The sequence below is a fragment of the Euprymna scolopes genome, chromosome 18 (genome assembly GCF_053919585.1).
Source record: "Euprymna scolopes isolate OS-2025 chromosome 18, ASM5391958v1, whole genome shotgun sequence".
In the NCBI taxonomy this organism is placed as follows: Eukaryota; Metazoa; Mollusca; class Cephalopoda; order Sepiida; family Sepiolidae; genus Euprymna; species Euprymna scolopes.
In genome coordinates this window covers 128,166,555-128,179,647 of record NC_136499.1, presented here as the reverse complement: position 1 = coordinate 128,179,647, position 13,093 = coordinate 128,166,555, and the positions used below count along the sequence as shown (strand labels likewise).

General features: G+C 37.1%; 39 non-coding genes across 39 annotated transcripts; all 39 read right to left on the bottom strand.

Moving 5' to 3' along the window:
• On the bottom strand, positions 1 to 119 carry LOC145300678 (5S ribosomal RNA). The gene has a single exon (XR_013872892.1). It is a non-coding gene; the product is annotated as a 5S ribosomal RNA (ribosomal RNA).
• A 151-nt stretch (positions 120 to 270) lies between these two features.
• LOC145299310 (5S ribosomal RNA) lies at positions 271 to 389 on the bottom strand. The gene has a single exon (XR_013871572.1). It is a non-coding gene; the product is annotated as a 5S ribosomal RNA (ribosomal RNA).
• A 152-nt stretch (positions 390 to 541) lies between these two features.
• On the bottom strand, positions 542 to 660 carry LOC145299309 (5S ribosomal RNA). Its single transcript, XR_013871571.1, has one exon. It is a non-coding gene; the product is annotated as a 5S ribosomal RNA (ribosomal RNA).
• Positions 661 to 811: 151 nt separating this feature from the next.
• LOC145300507 (5S ribosomal RNA) lies at positions 812 to 930 on the bottom strand. Its single transcript, XR_013872725.1, has one exon. It is a non-coding gene; the product is annotated as a 5S ribosomal RNA (ribosomal RNA).
• Positions 931 to 1,081: 151 nt separating this feature from the next.
• LOC145299308 (5S ribosomal RNA) lies at positions 1,082 to 1,200 on the bottom strand. Its single transcript, XR_013871570.1, has one exon. It is a non-coding gene; the product is annotated as a 5S ribosomal RNA (ribosomal RNA).
• Positions 1,201 to 1,352: 152 nt separating this feature from the next.
• LOC145299466 (5S ribosomal RNA) lies at positions 1,353 to 1,471 on the bottom strand. The gene has a single exon (XR_013871722.1). It is a non-coding gene; the product is annotated as a 5S ribosomal RNA (ribosomal RNA).
• Positions 1,472 to 1,623: 152 nt separating this feature from the next.
• Positions 1,624 to 1,741, bottom strand: LOC145300763 (5S ribosomal RNA). The gene has a single exon (XR_013872974.1). It is a non-coding gene; the product is annotated as a 5S ribosomal RNA (ribosomal RNA).
• A 151-nt stretch (positions 1,742 to 1,892) lies between these two features.
• LOC145300586 (5S ribosomal RNA) lies at positions 1,893 to 2,011 on the bottom strand. The gene has a single exon (XR_013872800.1). It is a non-coding gene; the product is annotated as a 5S ribosomal RNA (ribosomal RNA).
• A 151-nt stretch (positions 2,012 to 2,162) lies between these two features.
• On the bottom strand, positions 2,163 to 2,281 carry LOC145299307 (5S ribosomal RNA). Its single transcript, XR_013871569.1, has one exon. It is a non-coding gene; the product is annotated as a 5S ribosomal RNA (ribosomal RNA).
• Positions 2,282 to 2,432: 151 nt separating this feature from the next.
• On the bottom strand, positions 2,433 to 2,551 carry LOC145300263 (5S ribosomal RNA). The gene has a single exon (XR_013872493.1). It is a non-coding gene; the product is annotated as a 5S ribosomal RNA (ribosomal RNA).
• A 151-nt stretch (positions 2,552 to 2,702) lies between these two features.
• Positions 2,703 to 2,821, bottom strand: LOC145299465 (5S ribosomal RNA). The gene has a single exon (XR_013871721.1). It is a non-coding gene; the product is annotated as a 5S ribosomal RNA (ribosomal RNA).
• Positions 2,822 to 2,973: 152 nt separating this feature from the next.
• LOC145300627 (5S ribosomal RNA) lies at positions 2,974 to 3,092 on the bottom strand. Its single transcript, XR_013872841.1, has one exon. It is a non-coding gene; the product is annotated as a 5S ribosomal RNA (ribosomal RNA).
• A 149-nt stretch (positions 3,093 to 3,241) lies between these two features.
• On the bottom strand, positions 3,242 to 3,360 carry LOC145300625 (5S ribosomal RNA). The gene has a single exon (XR_013872839.1). It is a non-coding gene; the product is annotated as a 5S ribosomal RNA (ribosomal RNA).
• Positions 3,361 to 3,510: 150 nt separating this feature from the next.
• Positions 3,511 to 3,629, bottom strand: LOC145300058 (5S ribosomal RNA). Its single transcript, XR_013872295.1, has one exon. It is a non-coding gene; the product is annotated as a 5S ribosomal RNA (ribosomal RNA).
• A 151-nt stretch (positions 3,630 to 3,780) lies between these two features.
• LOC145299735 (5S ribosomal RNA) lies at positions 3,781 to 3,899 on the bottom strand. Its single transcript, XR_013871983.1, has one exon. It is a non-coding gene; the product is annotated as a 5S ribosomal RNA (ribosomal RNA).
• Positions 3,900 to 4,050: 151 nt separating this feature from the next.
• LOC145299305 (5S ribosomal RNA) lies at positions 4,051 to 4,169 on the bottom strand. Its single transcript, XR_013871567.1, has one exon. It is a non-coding gene; the product is annotated as a 5S ribosomal RNA (ribosomal RNA).
• A 151-nt stretch (positions 4,170 to 4,320) lies between these two features.
• On the bottom strand, positions 4,321 to 4,439 carry LOC145299304 (5S ribosomal RNA). The gene has a single exon (XR_013871566.1). It is a non-coding gene; the product is annotated as a 5S ribosomal RNA (ribosomal RNA).
• Positions 4,440 to 4,590: 151 nt separating this feature from the next.
• Positions 4,591 to 4,709, bottom strand: LOC145299464 (5S ribosomal RNA). The gene has a single exon (XR_013871720.1). It is a non-coding gene; the product is annotated as a 5S ribosomal RNA (ribosomal RNA).
• A 149-nt stretch (positions 4,710 to 4,858) lies between these two features.
• Positions 4,859 to 4,977, bottom strand: LOC145299302 (5S ribosomal RNA). The gene has a single exon (XR_013871565.1). It is a non-coding gene; the product is annotated as a 5S ribosomal RNA (ribosomal RNA).
• Positions 4,978 to 5,126: 149 nt separating this feature from the next.
• On the bottom strand, positions 5,127 to 5,245 carry LOC145299301 (5S ribosomal RNA). Its single transcript, XR_013871564.1, has one exon. It is a non-coding gene; the product is annotated as a 5S ribosomal RNA (ribosomal RNA).
• Positions 5,246 to 5,396: 151 nt separating this feature from the next.
• Positions 5,397 to 5,515, bottom strand: LOC145299300 (5S ribosomal RNA). The gene has a single exon (XR_013871563.1). It is a non-coding gene; the product is annotated as a 5S ribosomal RNA (ribosomal RNA).
• Positions 5,516 to 5,666: 151 nt separating this feature from the next.
• On the bottom strand, positions 5,667 to 5,785 carry LOC145300224 (5S ribosomal RNA). Its single transcript, XR_013872457.1, has one exon. It is a non-coding gene; the product is annotated as a 5S ribosomal RNA (ribosomal RNA).
• Positions 5,786 to 5,934: 149 nt separating this feature from the next.
• On the bottom strand, positions 5,935 to 6,053 carry LOC145299299 (5S ribosomal RNA). The gene has a single exon (XR_013871562.1). It is a non-coding gene; the product is annotated as a 5S ribosomal RNA (ribosomal RNA).
• A 149-nt stretch (positions 6,054 to 6,202) lies between these two features.
• On the bottom strand, positions 6,203 to 6,321 carry LOC145299600 (5S ribosomal RNA). The gene has a single exon (XR_013871851.1). It is a non-coding gene; the product is annotated as a 5S ribosomal RNA (ribosomal RNA).
• Positions 6,322 to 6,471: 150 nt separating this feature from the next.
• LOC145299448 (5S ribosomal RNA) lies at positions 6,472 to 6,590 on the bottom strand. Its single transcript, XR_013871704.1, has one exon. It is a non-coding gene; the product is annotated as a 5S ribosomal RNA (ribosomal RNA).
• A 149-nt stretch (positions 6,591 to 6,739) lies between these two features.
• Positions 6,740 to 6,858, bottom strand: LOC145299298 (5S ribosomal RNA). Its single transcript, XR_013871561.1, has one exon. It is a non-coding gene; the product is annotated as a 5S ribosomal RNA (ribosomal RNA).
• Positions 6,859 to 7,009: 151 nt separating this feature from the next.
• On the bottom strand, positions 7,010 to 7,128 carry LOC145299914 (5S ribosomal RNA). The gene has a single exon (XR_013872155.1). It is a non-coding gene; the product is annotated as a 5S ribosomal RNA (ribosomal RNA).
• Positions 7,129 to 7,279: 151 nt separating this feature from the next.
• Positions 7,280 to 7,398, bottom strand: LOC145299297 (5S ribosomal RNA). The gene has a single exon (XR_013871560.1). It is a non-coding gene; the product is annotated as a 5S ribosomal RNA (ribosomal RNA).
• A 151-nt stretch (positions 7,399 to 7,549) lies between these two features.
• On the bottom strand, positions 7,550 to 7,668 carry LOC145299296 (5S ribosomal RNA). The gene has a single exon (XR_013871559.1). It is a non-coding gene; the product is annotated as a 5S ribosomal RNA (ribosomal RNA).
• Positions 7,669 to 7,819: 151 nt separating this feature from the next.
• On the bottom strand, positions 7,820 to 7,938 carry LOC145299295 (5S ribosomal RNA). The gene has a single exon (XR_013871558.1). It is a non-coding gene; the product is annotated as a 5S ribosomal RNA (ribosomal RNA).
• A 149-nt stretch (positions 7,939 to 8,087) lies between these two features.
• LOC145300759 (5S ribosomal RNA) lies at positions 8,088 to 8,206 on the bottom strand. Its single transcript, XR_013872970.1, has one exon. It is a non-coding gene; the product is annotated as a 5S ribosomal RNA (ribosomal RNA).
• A 152-nt stretch (positions 8,207 to 8,358) lies between these two features.
• LOC145299293 (5S ribosomal RNA) lies at positions 8,359 to 8,477 on the bottom strand. Its single transcript, XR_013871556.1, has one exon. It is a non-coding gene; the product is annotated as a 5S ribosomal RNA (ribosomal RNA).
• A 149-nt stretch (positions 8,478 to 8,626) lies between these two features.
• Positions 8,627 to 8,745, bottom strand: LOC145299292 (5S ribosomal RNA). The gene has a single exon (XR_013871555.1). It is a non-coding gene; the product is annotated as a 5S ribosomal RNA (ribosomal RNA).
• A 151-nt stretch (positions 8,746 to 8,896) lies between these two features.
• LOC145299291 (5S ribosomal RNA) lies at positions 8,897 to 9,015 on the bottom strand. Its single transcript, XR_013871554.1, has one exon. It is a non-coding gene; the product is annotated as a 5S ribosomal RNA (ribosomal RNA).
• Positions 9,016 to 9,166: 151 nt separating this feature from the next.
• LOC145299290 (5S ribosomal RNA) lies at positions 9,167 to 9,285 on the bottom strand. The gene has a single exon (XR_013871553.1). It is a non-coding gene; the product is annotated as a 5S ribosomal RNA (ribosomal RNA).
• Positions 9,286 to 9,436: 151 nt separating this feature from the next.
• On the bottom strand, positions 9,437 to 9,555 carry LOC145299289 (5S ribosomal RNA). The gene has a single exon (XR_013871552.1). It is a non-coding gene; the product is annotated as a 5S ribosomal RNA (ribosomal RNA).
• A 149-nt stretch (positions 9,556 to 9,704) lies between these two features.
• On the bottom strand, positions 9,705 to 9,823 carry LOC145300758 (5S ribosomal RNA). Its single transcript, XR_013872969.1, has one exon. It is a non-coding gene; the product is annotated as a 5S ribosomal RNA (ribosomal RNA).
• A 152-nt stretch (positions 9,824 to 9,975) lies between these two features.
• LOC145299287 (5S ribosomal RNA) lies at positions 9,976 to 10,094 on the bottom strand. The gene has a single exon (XR_013871550.1). It is a non-coding gene; the product is annotated as a 5S ribosomal RNA (ribosomal RNA).
• Positions 10,095 to 10,243: 149 nt separating this feature from the next.
• Positions 10,244 to 10,362, bottom strand: LOC145299460 (5S ribosomal RNA). The gene has a single exon (XR_013871716.1). It is a non-coding gene; the product is annotated as a 5S ribosomal RNA (ribosomal RNA).
• Between the last annotated feature and the right edge of the window lie 2,731 nt (positions 10,363 to 13,093).

Here is a 13,093-nt window from a genome sequence, read left to right as displayed (position 1 = left end):
TGCTTACAGCACCTGGTATTCCCAAGCGGTCACCCATCTAAGTACTGACCAGGCTCTACGTTGCTTAACTTAGGGGATCGGACGAGAACCGGTGTTTTCAACGTGATATGGCCGTAAACGAAGACGTGCCATAATTTTAACTATTACAATTTCAATATTTATTTACCAAATCTGATAATTTAATGATATTTTGTTTTTTGTTTTTTTATCTAATATTTTACATTAAAATCGAACGCATTTTTATGAGTTTTTCCAAAAATTCAGGTGAAATGCTTACAGCACCTGGTATTCCCAAGCGGTCACCCATCTAAGTACTGACCAGGCTCTACGTTGCTTAACTTCGGGGATCGGACGAGAACCGGTGTTTTCAACGTGATATGGCCGTAAGCGAAGACGTGCCATAATTTTAACTATTACAATTTCAATATTTATTTACCAAATCGGATAATGTAATGATATTTTGTTTTTTGTTTTTTTTACGTAATATTTTACATTAAAATCGAACGCATTTTTATGAGTTTTTCCAAAAATTCAGGGGAAATGCTTACAGCACCTGGTATTCCCAAGCGGTCACCCATCTAAGTACTGACCAGGCTCTACGTTGCTTAACTTCGGGGATCGGACGAGAACCGGTGTTTTCAACGTGATATGGCCGTAAGCGAAGACGTGCAATAATTTTAACTATTACAATTTCAATATTTATTTACCAAATCTGATAATGAAATGATATTTTGTTTTTTGCTTTTTTATCTAATATTTTACATTAAAATCGAACGCATTTTTATGAGTTTTTCCAAAAATTCAGGTGAAATGCTTACAGCACCTGGTATTCCCAAGCGGTCACCCATCTACGTACTGACCAGGCTCTACGTTGCTTAACTTCGGGGATCGGACGAGAACCGGTGTTTTCAACGTGATATGGCCATAAGCGAAGACGTGCCATAATTTTAACTATTACAATTTCAATATTTATTTACCAAATCTGATAATTCAATGATATTTTGTTTTTTGTTTTTTTATCTAATATTTTACATTAAAATCGAACGCATTTTTATGAGTTTTTCCAAAAATTCAGGTGAAATGCTTACAGCACCTGGTATTCCCAAGCGGTCACCCATCTAAGTACTGACCAGGCTCTACGTTGCTTAACTTCGGGGATCGGACGAGAACCGGTGTTTTCAACGTGATATGGCCGTAAGCGAAGACGTGCCATAATTTTAACTATTACAATTTCAATATTTATTTACCAAATCTGATAATGAAATGATATTTTTTTTTTTGTTTTTTTATCTAATATTTTACATTAAAATCGAACGCATTTTTATGAGTTTTTCCAAAAATTCAGGGGTTAATGCTTACAGCACCTGGTATTCCCAAGCGGTCACCCATCTAAGTACTGACCAGGCTCTACGTTGCTTAACTTCGGGGATCGGACGAGAACCGGTGTGTTCAACGTGATATGGCCGTAAGCGGAGATGTGCCATAATTTTAACTATTACAATTTCAATATTTATTTACCAAATCTGATAATGTAATGATATTTTGTTTTTTGTTTTTTTTACCTAATATTTTACATTAAAATCGAACGCATTTTTATGAGTTTTTCCAATAATTCAGGGGACATGCTTACAGCACCTGGTATTCCCAAGCGGTCACCCATCTAAGTACTGACCAGGCTCTACGTTGCTTAACTTCGGGATCGGACGAGAACCGGTGTTTTCAACGTGATATGGCCGTAAACGAAGACGTGCCATAATTTTAACTATTACAATTTCAATATTTATTTACCAAATCTGATAATTTAATGATATTTTGTTTTTTGTTTTTTTCTCTAATATTTTACATTAAAATCGAACGCATTTTTATGAGTTTTTCCAAAAATTCAGGGGAAATGCTTACAGCACCTGGTATTCCCAAGCGGTCACCCATCTAAGTACAGACCAGGCTCTACGTTGCTTAACTTCGGGGATCGGACGAGAACCGGTGTTTTCAATGTGATATGGCCGTAAGCGAAGACGTGCCATAATTTTAACTATTACAATTTCAATATTTATTTACCAAATCTGATAATTTAATGATAATGTGTTTTTTGTTTTTTTATCTAATATTTTACATTAAAATCGAACGCATTTTTATGAGTTTTTCCAAAAATTCAGGTGAAATGCTTACAGCACCTGGTATTCCCAAGCGGTCACCCATCTAAGTACTGACCAGGCTCTACGTTGCTTAACTTCGGGGATCGGACGAGAACCGGTGTTTTCAACGTGATATGGCCGTAAGCGAAGACGTGCCATAATTTTAACTATTACAATTTCAATATTTATTTACCAAATCTGATAATGTAATGATATTTTGTTTTTTGTTTTTTTATCTAATATTTTACATTAAAATCGAACGCATTTTTATGAGTTTTTCCAAAAATTCATGTGAAATGCTTACAGCACCTGGTATTCCCAAGCGGTCACCCATCTAAGTACTGACCAGGCTCTACGTTGCTTAACTTCGGGGATCGGACGAGAACCTGTGTTTTCAACGTGATATGGCCGTAAGCGAAGACGTGCCATAATTTTAACTATTACAATTTCAATATTTATTTACCAAATCTGATAATGAAATGATATTTTGTTTTTTGTTTTTTTATCTAATATTTTACATTAAAATCGAACGCATTTTTATGAGTTTTTCCAAAAATTCAGGGGAAATGCTTACAGCACCTGGTATTCCCAAGCGGTCACCCATCTAAGTACTGACCAGGCTCTACGTTGCTTAACTTCGGGGATCGGACGAGAACCGGTGTGTTCAACGTGATATGGCCGTAAGCGAAGACGTGCCATAATTTTAACTTTTACAATTTCAATATTTATTTACCAAATCTGATAATGTAATGATATTTTGTTTTTTGTTTTTTTTACCTAATATTTTACATTAAAATCGAACGCATTTTTATGAGTTTTTCCAAAAATTCAGGGGAAATGCTTACAGCACCTGGTATTCCCAAGCGTTCACCCATCTAAGTACTGACCAGGCTCTACGTTGCTTAACTTCGGGGATCGGACGAGAACCGGTGTTTTCAACGTGATATGGCCGTAAGCGAAGACGTGCCATAATTTTAACTATTACAATTTCAATATTTATTTACCAAATCTGATAAGTTAATGATACTTTATTTGTTTTTTTTACCTAATATTTTACATTAAAATCGAACGCATTTTTATGAGTTTTTCCAAAAATTCAGGGGAAATGCTTACAGCACCTGGTATTCCCAAGCGTTCACCCATCTAAGTACTGACCAGGCTCTACGTTGCTTAACTTCGGGGATCGGACGAGAACCGGTGTTTTCAACGTGATATGGCCGTAAGCGAAGACGTGCCATAATTTTAACTATTACAATTTCAATATTTATTTACCAAATCTGATAATTTAATGATATTTTGTTTTTTGTTTTTTATCTAATATTTTACATTAAAATCGAACGCATTTTTATGAGTTTTTCCAAAAATTCAAGGGAAATGCTTACAGCACCTGGTATTCCCAAGCGGTCACCCATCTAAGTACTGACCAGGCTCTACGTTGCTTTACTTCGGGGATCGAACGAGAACCGGTGTTTTCAACGTGATATGGCCGTAAGCGAATACGTGCCATAACTGTAACTATTACAATTTCAATATTTATTTACCAAATCTGATAATTTAATGATATTTTGTTTTTTGTTTTTTTATCTAATATTTTACATTAAAATCGAACGCATTTTTATGAGTTTTTCCAAAAATTCAGGTGAAATGCTTACAGCACCTGGTATTCCTAAGCGGTCACCCATCTAAGTACTGACCAGGCTCTACGTTGCTTAACTTCGGGGATCGGACGAGAACCGGTGTTTTCAACGTGATATGGCCGTAAGCGAAGACGTGCCATAGTTTTAACTATTACAATTTCAATATTTATTTACCAAATCTGATAATGAAATGATATTTTGTTTTTTGTTTTTTTATCTAATATTTTACATTAAAATCGAACGCATTTTTATGAGTTTTTCCAAAAATTCAGGGGAAATGCTTACAGCACCTGGTATTCCCAAGCGGTCACCCATCTAAGTACTGACCAGGCTCTACGTTGCTTAACTTCGGGGATCGGACGAGAACCGGTGTTTTCAACGTGATATGGCCGTAAGCGAAGACGTGCCATAATTTTAACTATTACAATTTCAATATTTATTTACCAAATCTGATAATGAAATGATATTTTGTTTTTTGTTTTTTTATCTAATATTTTACATTAAAATCGAACGCATTTTTATGAGTTTTTCCAATAATTCAGGTGAAATGCTTACAGCACCTGGTATTCCCAAGCGGTCACCCATCTAAGTACTGACCAGGCTCTACGTTGCTTAACTTCGGGGATCGGACGAGAACCGGTGTTTTCAACGTGATATGGCCGTAAGCGAAGACGTGCCATAATTTTAACTATTACAATTTCAATATTTATTTACCAAATCTGATAATGAAATGATACTTTGTTTTTTGTTTTTTTATCTAATATTTTACATTAAAATCGAACGCATTTTTATGAGTTTTTCCAAAAATTCAGGGGAAATGCTTACAGCACCTGGTATTCCCAAGCGGTCACCCATCTAAGTACTGACCAGGCTCTACGTTGCTTAACTTCGGGGATCGGACGAGAACCGGTGTGTTCAACGTGATATGGCCGTAAGCGAAGACGTGCCATAATTTTAACTATTACAATTTCAATATTTATTTACCAAATCTGATAATTTAATGATACTTTATTTGTTTTTTTTACCTAATATTTTACATTAAAATCGAACGCAATTTTATGAGTTTTTCCAAAAATTCAGGGGAAATGCTTACAGCACCTGGTATTCCCAAGCGGTCACCCATCTAAGTACTGACCAGGCTCTACGTTGCTTAACTTCGGGGATCGGACGAGAACCGGTGTTTTCAACGTGATATGGCCGTAAGCGAAGACGTGCCATAATTTTAACTATTACAATTTCAATATTTATTTACCAAATCTGATAAGTTAATGATACTTTATTTGTTTTTTTTACCTAATATTTTACATTAAAATCGAACGCATTTTTATGAGTTTTTCCAAAAATTCAGGGGAAATGCTTACAGCACCTGGTATTCCCAAGCGGTCACCCATCTAAGTACTGACCAGGCTCTACGTTGCTTAACTTCGGGGATCGGACGAGAACCGGTGTTTTCAACGTGATATGGCCGTAAGCGAAGACGTGCCATAATTTTAACTATTACAATTTCAATATTTATTTACCAAATCTGATAATGAAATGATATTTTGTTTTTTGTTTTTTTATCTAATATTTTACATTAAAATCGAACGCATTTTTATGAGTTTTTCCAATAATTCAGGTGAAATGCTTACAGCACCTGGTATTCCCAAGCGGTCACCCATCTAAGTACTGACCAGGCTCTACGTTGCTTAACTTCGGGGATCGGACGAGAACCGGTGTTTTCAACGTGATATGGCCGTAAGCGAAGACGTGCCATAATTTTAACTATTACAATTTCAATATTTATTTACCAAATCTGATAATGAAATGATACTTTGTTTTTTGTTTTTTTATCTAATATTTTACATTAAAATCGAACGCATTTTTATGAGTTTTTCCAAAAATTCAGGGGAAATGCTTACAGCACCTGGTATTCCCAAGCGGTCACCCATCTAAGTACTGACCAGGCTCTACGTTGCTTAACTCCGGGGATCGGACGAGAACCGGTGTGTTCAACGTGATATGGCCGTAAGCGAAGACGTGCCATAATTTTAACTATTACAATTTCAATATTTATTTACCAAATCTGATAATTTAATGATACTTTATTTGTTTTTTTTACCTAATATTTTACATTAAAATCGAACGCAATTTTATGAGTTTTTCCAAAAATTCAGGGGAAATGCTTACAGCACCTGGTATTCCCAAGCGGTCACCCATCTAAGTACTGACCAGGCTCTACGTTGCTTAACTTCGGGGATCGGACGAGAACCGGTGTTTTCAACGTGATATGGCCGTAAGCGAAGACGTGCCATAATTTTAACTATTACAATTTCAATATTTATTTACCAAATCTGATAAGTTAATGATACTTTATTTGTTTTTTTTACCTAATATTTTACATTAAAATCGAACGCATTTTTATGAGTTTTTCCAAAAATTCAGGGGAAATGCTTACAGCGCCTGGTATTCCCAAGCGGTCACCCATCTAAGTACTGACCAGGCTCTACGTTGCTTAACTTCGGGGATCGGACGAGAACCGGTGTTTTCAACGTGATATGGCCGTAAGCGAAGACGTGCCATAATTTTAACTATTACAATTTCAATATTTATTTACCAAATCTGATAATTTAATGATATTTTGTTTTTTGTTTTTTATCTAATATTTTACATTAAAATCGAACGCATTTTTATGAGTTTTTCCAAAAATTCAAGGGAAATGCTTACAGCACCTGGTATTCCCAAGCGGTCACCCATCTAAGTACTGACCAGGCTCTACGTTGCTTAACTTCGGGGATCGAACGAGAACCGGTGTTTTCAACGTGATATGGCCGTAAGCGAAGACGTGCCATAATTTTAACTATTACAATTTCAATATTTATTTACCAAATCTGATAATTTAATGATACTTTATTTGTTTTTTTTACCTAATATTTTACATTAAAATCGAACGCATTTTTATGAGTTTTTCCAAAAATTCAGGGGAAATGCTTACAGCACCTGGTATTCCCAAGCGGTCACCCATCTAAGTACTGACCAGGCTCTACGTTGCTTAACTTCGGGGATCGGACGAGAACCGGTGTTTTCAACGTGATATGGCCGTAAGCGAAGACGTGCCATAACTGTAACTATTACAATTTCAATATTTATTTACCAAATCTGATAATTTAATGATATTTTGTTTTTTGTTTTTTTATCTAATATTTTACATTAAAATCGAACGCATTTTTATGAGTTTTTCCAAAAATTCAGGTGAAATGCTTACAGCACCTGGTATTCCCAAGCAGTCACCCATCTAAGTACTGACCAGGCTCTACGTTGCTTAACTTCGGGGATCGGACGAGAACCGGTGTTTTCAACGTGATATGGCCGTAAGCGAAGACGTGCCATAATTTTAACTATTACAATTTCAATATTTATTTACCAAATCTAATAAGGAAATGATATTTTGTTTTTTGTTTTTTTATCTAATATTTTACATTAAAATCGAACGCATTTTTATGAGTTTTTCCAAAAATTCAGGGGAAATGCTTACAGCACCTGGTATTCCCAAGCGGTCACCCATCTAAGTACTGACCAGGCTCTACGTTGCTTAACTTCGGGGATCGGACGAGAACCGGTGTTTTCAACGTGATATGGCCGTAAGCGAAGACGTGCCATAATTTTAACTATTACAATTTCAATATTTATTTACCAAATCTGATAATGAAATGATATTTTGTTTTTTGTTTTTTTATCTAATATTTTACATTAAAATCGAACGCATTTTTATGAGTTTTTCCAATAATTCAGGTGAAATGCTTACAGCACCTGGTATTCCCAAGCGGTCACCCATCTAAGTACTGACCAGGCTCTACGTTGCTTAACTTCGGGGATCGGACGAGAACCGGTGTTTTCAACGTGATATGGCCGTAAGCGAAGACGTGCCATAATTTTAACTATTACAATTTCAATATTTATTTACCAAATCTGATAATGAAATGATACTTTGTTTTTTGTTTTTTTATCTAATATTTTACATTAAAATCGAACGCATTTTTATGAGTTTTTCCAAAAATTCAGGGGAAATGCTTACAGCACCTGGTATTCCCAAGCGGTCACCCATCTAAGTACTGACCAGGCTCTACGTTGCTTAACTTCGGGGATCGGACGAGAACCGGTGTTTTCAACGTGATATGGCCGTAAGCGAAGACGTGCCATAATTTTAACTATTACAATTTCAATATTTATTTACCAAATCTGATAATTTAATGATACTTTATTTGTTTTTTTTACCTAATATTTTACATTAAAATCGAACGCAATTTTATGAGTTTTTCCAAAAATTCAGGGGAAATGCTTACAGCACCTGGTATTCCCAAGCGGTCACCCATCTAAGTACTGACCAGGCTCTACGTTGCTTAACTTCGGGGATCGGACGAGAACCGGTGTTTTCAACGTGGTCTGGCCGTAAGCGAAGACGTGCCATAATTTTAACTATTACAATTTCAATATTTATTTACCAAATCTGATAATGTAATGATATTTTGTTTTTTTGTTTTTTTATCTAATATTTTACATTAAAATCGAACGCATTTTTATGAGTTTTTCCAAAAATTCAGGGGAAATGCTTACAGCACCTGGTATTCCCAAGCGGTCACCCATCTAAGTACTGACCAGGCTCTACGTTGCTTAACTTCGGGGATCGGACGAGAACCGGTGTTTTCAACGTGATATGGCCGTAAGCGAAGAAGTGCCATAATTTTAACTATTACAGTTTCAATATTTATTTACCAAATCTGATAATTTAATGATACTTTTTTTGTTTGTTTTACCTAATATTTTACATTAAAATCGAATGCATTTTTATGAGTTTTTCCAGAAATTCAGGGGAAATGCTTACAGCACCTGGTATTCCCAAGCGGTCACCCATCTAAGTACTGACCAGGCTCTACGTTGCTTAACTTCGGGGATCGGACGAGAACCGGTGTTTTCAACGTGATATGGCCGTAAGCGAAGACGTGCCATAATTTTAACTATTACAATTTCAATATTTATTTACCAAATCTAATAATGAAATGATATTTTGTTTTTTGTTTTTTTATCTAATATTTTACATTAAAATCGAACGCATTTTTATGAGTTTTTCCAAAAATTCAGGGGAAATGCTTACAGCACCTGGTATTCCCAAGCGGTCACCCATCTAAGTACTGACCAGGCTCTACGTTGCTTAACTTCGGGGATCGGACGAGAACCGGTGTTTTCAACGTGATATGGCCGTAAGCGAAGACGTGCCATAATTTTAACTATTACAATTTCAATATTTATTTACCAAATCTGATAATGAAATGATATTTTGTTTTTTGTTTTTTTATCTAATATTTTACATTAAAATCGAACGCATTTTTATGAGTTTTTCCAATAATTCAGGTGAAATGCTTACAGCACCTGGTATTCCCAAGCGGTCACCCATCTAAGTACTGACCAGGCTCTACGTTGCTTAACTTCGGGGATCGGACGAGAACCGGTGTTTTCAACGTGATATGGCCGTAAGCGAAGACGTGCCATAATTTTAACTATTACAATTTCAATATTTATTTACCAAATCTGATAATGAAATGATACTTTGTTTTTTGTTTTTTTATCTAATATTTTACATTAAAATCGAACGCATTTTTATGAGTTTTTCCAAAAATTCAGGGGAAATGCTTACAGCACCTGGTATTCCCAAGCGGTCACCCATCTAAGTACTGACCAGGCTCTACGTTGCTTAACTTCGGGGATCGGACGAGAACCGGTGTTTTCAACGTGATATGGCCGTAAGCGAAGACGTGCCATAATTTTAACTATTACAATTTCAATATTTATTTACCAAATCTGATAATTTAATGATACTTTATTTGTTTTTTTTACCTAATATTTTACATTAAAATCGAACGCAATTTTATGAGTTTTTCCAAAAATTCAGGGGAAATGCTTACAGCACCTGGTATTCCCAAGCGGTCACCCATCTAAGTACTGACCAGGCTCTACGTTGCTTAACTTCGGGGATCGGACGAGAACCGGTGTTTTCAACGTGGTCTGGCCGTAAGCGAAGACGTGCCATAATTTTAACTATTACAATTTCAATATTTATTTACCAAATCTGATAATGTAATGATATTTTGTTTTTTTGTTTTTTTATCTAATATTTTACATTAAAATCGAACGCATTTTTATGAGTTTTTCCAAAAATTCAGGGGAAATGCTTACAGCACCTGGTATTCCCAAGCGGTCACCCATCTAAGTACTGACCAGGCTCTACGTTGCTTAACTTCGGGGATCGGACGAGAACCGGTGTTTTCAACGTGATATGGCCGTAAGCGAAGAAGTGCCATAATTTTAACTATTACAGTTTCAATATTTATTTACCAAATCTGATAATTTAATGATACTTTTTTTGTTTGTTTTACCTAATATTTTACATTAAAATCGAATGCATTTTTATGAGTTTTTCCAGAAATTCAGGGGAAATGCTTACAGCACCTGGTATTCCCAAGCGGTCACCCATCTAAGTACTGACCAGGCTCTACGTTGCTTAACTTCGGGGATCGGACGAGAACCGGTGTTTTCAACGTGATATGACCGTAAGCGAAGACGTGCCATAATTTTAACTATTACAATTTCAATAATCTATTATGAACAGTAACCGTTAATATCTCTTTATTAAGAGATAGTATTGCAATAATTATTACACAAACTAAACCGGTACTCATTGAAATAAAAACTTCCGTATATTAAGAGAAAGGCGAAGTCATTCTCCTTAGTTGTAGTCTAAAGGCAACTTACTCAAATCGTCTAAAATTCCATGCATTTGTATACAATACTACTTATCCATCCATCTATACTTTAACTATACTTACAGAATATGCAATAACCTATATCTATCAGGTATAACTGTACTCCATATCAAATGTTCTCTTGTCTCTATACTGAGCATATCTAATCTTTCAGTCTTACTAAATGTCCGGTTTGGGCACCAAATCAGAATTTCTAATAGAAAGTAGATCATACTCTAACACTTTATCCTAATCCTAAACCTACTAAACCATATCTAACCATACATTCCTAAACCTACTAAACCATATCTAACCATACATTGCTAAACTTACAAAACTATATCTAACCATACATCAACTCGACTCTCTCGATCCAATACTGTAGCAAATTTAACTGCTTCCACTGCATGAATTTTTACGTATACCCTCTCTCAGTATAAATGAAAATGGACAGCATAATAATGCCCTTTTTAAACCACACTTGAGGAGTGAAAATCTTCTGTAGAAGCTAACCTAAATGCCCGATTTTTCCAGGAGATATTAACCTAAATAACCAATAAATATTAACTACCCATGCGAGGTCGCAGAAATACCTGGATTAGGACCCAGGCGCGGGGCGAACCCCCTCGGAGCTGATGGACCCGTAGGTCTTCCCAGGCCATCCGTCTAGGAGAAGGAAAACTCTGAAACTAAACCTAGGGGAGGGAGGTCTCTTCAGTCCTGGACGACAACCTTCCTAGAGCTGGTGACTCAAACAAATCACCGGTTGGCAAACCTATACTGCTTAAGGAGGAGATAGACTCTGTCTATCGCTCGGCTTTCATACTCCTTCTTTGCCTATTGGCCAGGCGTAGAGGTACTATCACAGGGACTCGCTTGAATCACCCAGTGGTTGACCTTGTTTCCTGACTAGGGTAATGAACGCCGCTTTTCCCCACTCCTGCCACATCCCATCCCCCTAAACTGGACACAGTGGGGTGCTTCAGTGCCATATATGTCAGTGCAGTTGGACTGGGCTGGCTTTGCCTAATGGATTGAGGGTACCGGATTGACAGTTCCTGGCTGCTGTTTCCGACTGATAGTACAGGAGCCCTAACTCTTTGGTAGCACTTAGAGCGGCTGCTCCATCAACAGTTGTAAAATATCGGGATGTGTGTAGTGCCATGTCGCGCATGGAAAGGGACCCTGCACTCATCCCCGGTGGGCTTTCCTGAGGCCACAATCCTGTGGGTGAGGACAGCTGATGGTCTACTTGTATTGCATGTCTGGTATTCTGCACAACTACTTGTCCAGCACCCCCTCACTCATCCACCCTAACTGAAACTTTTAAATAAAATAAAATGAAATGACAGCTCAAGCAAAAGTTACGTTTAAACCAGGACCAAACTCAAAGAAAACCAACCTGCCTCCCCCCTTGAGGCTTGCATTTACTAATATCCGCGGGCTTAGAACTAACTTAGATGATGTTGAGTCATTTCTCCTTGTAAACACCCCGGATATCTTAGCATTAAGTGAAACTAACCTTCACTCCTCCATACCCTCTAACCACTTTAACATGCCTGGTTATCTCCCACTCTACCGTAAGGACTCGGACAGACATATGCATGGACTTGGAGTCTATATTCGAAACACCCTCCACCTAACTAGAGAAATAAAACTAGAATCAGAGGGCCAGGCCTTTATGTGCTTCAGACTAAATATGCAACACAATATTAGCTACTTATATTTTCTCTACCGCTCTCCCTCAAACCAAGACTGTACCCTAATAAACAAAGTCTCAGACAGCATAGATATAGCACTCTCCCACGATACTAGCGCACAAATACATGTATTTGGTGACTTCAATGTCCACCACAGTAACTGGCTAGGATTCTCAAATCACACAGACGTAGCTGGTAGCGCCACATATAGCTTCTCTATATCTCATTCTCTATCTCAGATGGTTACATTTCCGACACGTTTCCCAGACCAGCACGATCAACATGCCTCACTTCTAGATCTCTTTCTGACAACAGTTCCCAATGACTGTACAACAAATGCCCATAGCCCACTCGGGAATGCTGATCACGCTGTGATAATGGTAGAAATCAGCCTAAATTCTCGCCCTAAAACTGAAGACCCACTACTCAAAACAACGAGGTATTACAAAAAGGCTGATTGGGAAGCCATCAGGGAGCTCATCAGAGATGCCCCATGGCAAAATATCTTTACTCTTCCAGCGGAACAGTGTGCAAATGAGATAACTGAATGGTTCAAAACTGCTATTGAAGCACATGTTCCCGCACGGAAATACTATAGCAAGCCCCACTCCCCCCAATGGTTTACTTCTGCTTGTGCAGCTGCCATTTGTCAAAGGCAGCATGCGTTCCGCAGATTCAACCGACATAAGTCCAGCTCAAATAAACAGAAGTTTATAGAAGCTAGAAATAATTGTAAGAGAGTGATAGACACAGCTAAGTCAGATTACTCTGAAACCACCAGAAAGCGCATCGAAGCACAGAAATTAAGAACCCGGGATTTTTGGAAAATCTACAACAGCGTAGTT